Genomic DNA, 3,496 nt, shown 5'->3' with positions numbered 1-3,496 from the left:
AAACAAAAATAATTCAGTGAGAAGAGTGGCATTGTTTTACATTTTTGCACATCTCTTTAGCATATGGCTTAATAGAAGACAGCTGGATTCTCATATCTGCTTCTGCATTCAATCTGTTGTGTTATCTAGAACACTCCACTCTACAGTCTTGAGAGAATGAGAGTAAAAGAAGCAAATAACACCTTACTAGCATTATGGTTTTGGCTCCCTGCCCCCCACTTCTGCCCCCAGGATAACCCAGACCACACAGGGAGAACCACTGCTCTAGGATATATACCTAAAAAGGCTGGGTCATAGAATATTTGCATCATTCAGCTTTACTAGAAAACGTCCAGCTTCTTCTAGAGTGGTTGTATCAATTTACACTCTTACCAATGGTGTATCCATTCCCTCTTCATCCATTCTGGTGTTCACCCCTACCACTCCACCAAAACTGCTATTAAGGTCACTACCAATATCCGTGTTATCATATCCAATGGACCCTTTTCAATCTTCGTCTTAGTTGACTTCTCAGTACTCTTTTCAAAAATCTCCAACACAACCCTAGTTATATCCCGATCTCTTTATTTCTTTCTCAGTCTCCTTGCCACCTCCTGCTCCTTCACCCAGTCTCTAAAGTTGGAGTTCCTTTGAGCTCAGTCAAGGATCCTCTTTCTTTCTCTTTGCTCTCTTTCAGACTGACCTCTTCTCTTGTGGCTTTTAATGCCATCTCTATAGTGACAACTCTCATTTATATCTGAAACTCAGACCTCTCCTCTGGGATGTATACACCATTACCTGCTTTGACCTCTCCACTTGATTATCTTAAGGGACTGTAGAACTGAACCCTTGATCTTCCCCCTGAAACCCTGTTCTTCTTTCTGTCTTCCTCATCTCAATGAATGACCTAGCCCACATCAGATCCATGGGAGGCATCAAAGATGCCTCCCTCTCCCTCCCTCCCCCAAGCCACCACACCAACCCCTTTCAATTCTAAATATCTCCCAAATCTGTCTAGATCTCTCCATCTCCACAGCCACCACTTTAGTCCACTTACCATTATCTCTGACTACAGTAGGCTTCTAATCTTGCCCACCTCTAGTTCAATCCACAGCAGCCAAAGTACTCTTTTTAAATCATACCACTTCAATCCCCAATTAAAAACCTTTCAGTGTAGGGTATTTCAGCATTTGGGAGATGTGAATTATCTACAAAAGAGATACTAGCAATGTCCACAATAGCCAAACTATGGAGAGAGCCAAGATGTCCATCAACAGATGAATGGATAAAGAAGATGTGGTATATATATGTATATATATGTATATATGTATATATATATATATATATATATATATATATATATATATATATATACACACACACAATGGAATATTATGCAGCCATCAAAAAAAAACCCCAAATCTTGCCATTTGCAATGACATGGATGGAATTAAAGGGTATTATGCTAAGTGAAATAAGTCAATCAGAGAAAGACAAGTATCATATGATCTTACTGATATGAGGAATTTGAGAAACAAGACAGAGGATCATAGGGGAAAGGAGGAAAAAAATGAAACAAGATGAAACCAGAGAGGGAGACAAACCATAAGAAACTCTTAATCTCAGGAAACAAACAGGGTTGCTGGAGTGGTGGGGGGTGGGAGGGATGGGGGGCTGGGTGATGGACACTGGGGAGGGTATGTGCTATGGTGAGCACTGTGAATTCTGTAAGACTGATAAATCACAGACCTGTACTTCTGAAACAAATAATACATTATATGTTAAAAAGAAGAAGAAGAAGATAGTAGGAAGGGAAAAATGAAGGGGGGGAATCGGAGGGGGAGACGAACCATGAGAGACTATGGACTCTGAGAAACAGAGAGGAGGGGATGGGGGGATGGTTAGCCCAGTGATGGGTATTAAGGAGGGCACGTACTGCATGGAGCACTGGGTGTTATACGCAAACAATGAATCATGGAACACTACATCAAAAACTAATGATGTAATGTATGGTGACTAACATAATATAATAAAATTAATAAAAAATAGAGATACTATTTCATCATGTTTCAGTTTATATGATACAACCTGAAACAAAAGTTTCATGAAAGAAACTTACCCTTCCTACATGATTCTATGGTACATCAATATTTTCTATTCTTATCTCAACTTGATTTCAGTACCTTCTGCAGTTTGACCCACATTTAAAAGCACTGCTTCAATACCTTTCCATTGCTCACAGAATAAGATCCATTCTCCTTACCATGGCCTATAAAGCCCTACATAATATGGCTCCTGCCTACCTCTTTGACCTCATATCCTACTCCTCTCACTCTCAGCTCACTATGCTCCAGCCACAGTGGCCTTCCTACAGTTCCTAAGTATACCATTTACATTTCTCCCCAGGGCCTTCCCACATGTTGTGTCCTCTGTGTGAAACACTTTTGCCTCTACTCATCGGCTAACTCCCACTCCTTCACATTCAGCTTAAATATCAGGCCTTGCCTGACCCCTCAGACTTAATTGCCCCCACCCGTTACTCTCCCTCTCATATCACCCTGTTCTATCTCTTTATATAGCCTTATCACAATTTGTAATTATGTGTGTGTTTATGTGTTATAATTATGTGTTTGTTCACTTCCCGTCCTTTCCAGCACCAGACCATAAACTCATGGTCTTGTTCACATCTGTCTTATTCACTGCTGCATAGCTAGTGCCTCACACGGCGCCTGGCCCATGGTATGTGCTCAAAAAGACATTCATCAAATGAGCAGAGATCGGAAGAACAAACGAAGTGGAACTGGGGAAATGTGGAGTTTCACACAGAGGCAACAGCATATGCAAAGACTCAGAGGCTAAAGAGACTAAGGAATGGTCTAAGACTTTCAACTTAGACTCAAGAATGAAGCCTGGAGAGGCTGCCAGCATCAAATAAATCATCAAGGGTGCAGCTTAATCTTCCTTGTTGAAGAAGGTAGGTTTCCTTTTGAGCCCGTGGGGACTCATTGAAGGGTTCTAAATATGAGAGGGATATGAGTTGATTTACCTTTTGAAAAAATCACACCACCTACAATGGAGAGAAGGGATTCCAGGGAGTAAGACTGAAACAGGGAGGCTGTGACAGTATACCAGTTTAGATGTGGTGCTGGCCTATACTAGGTTCATGTCAGCAGAAATGAAGAGACTGCATAAATAAATATGGGAGATATTTGAGAAGTAAACACGACAAGATTTGGTGATTGCATGGGGGTGGAGGAGAGAGAAGAGTCGGGGTATAACTCAGGTTTCTGCTTTGGGGTCATTCACAAAAGTAATGTACAAAGAAGGACAAACAGGTTGGGAGGAGGATGCCTTGAGGTGGTAAAAAACTGAGGTTTTAGGTGCTTCTGGAGTGCTCAGGTAGAGCTGTCTAATAACCAGTTGAATGCATGGGTCAGGAGAAATATCTGGACTTGAGGTATCAATATGGGAGTCATCAGCAAAGAGATGATAATTGAAGCCATGGGAGCGAATGTAA

The 3,496-nt window shown here is 41.3% G+C and overlaps 1 long non-coding RNA gene across 2 annotated transcripts in view; it reads right to left on the bottom strand.

Annotated features, from left to right (window-relative positions):
- LOC135361933 (uncharacterized) overlaps positions 1–3,496 on the bottom strand; it is a 31,928-nt gene that overhangs the window by 9,045 nt on the left and 19,387 nt on the right. The window lies entirely within an intron of this gene.

The sequence above is a fragment of the Mirounga angustirostris genome, unplaced genomic scaffold (genome assembly GCF_029215605.1).
Source record: "Mirounga angustirostris isolate CCGP_5_RB_7025 unplaced genomic scaffold, mMirAng1.0.hap1 SCAF_11, whole genome shotgun sequence".
NCBI lineage: Eukaryota > Metazoa > Chordata > Mammalia > Carnivora > Phocidae > Mirounga > Mirounga angustirostris.
The sequence above is the reverse complement of the archived record's forward strand: the minus strand, read 5'-3'. Positions and strand labels throughout refer to the sequence as shown.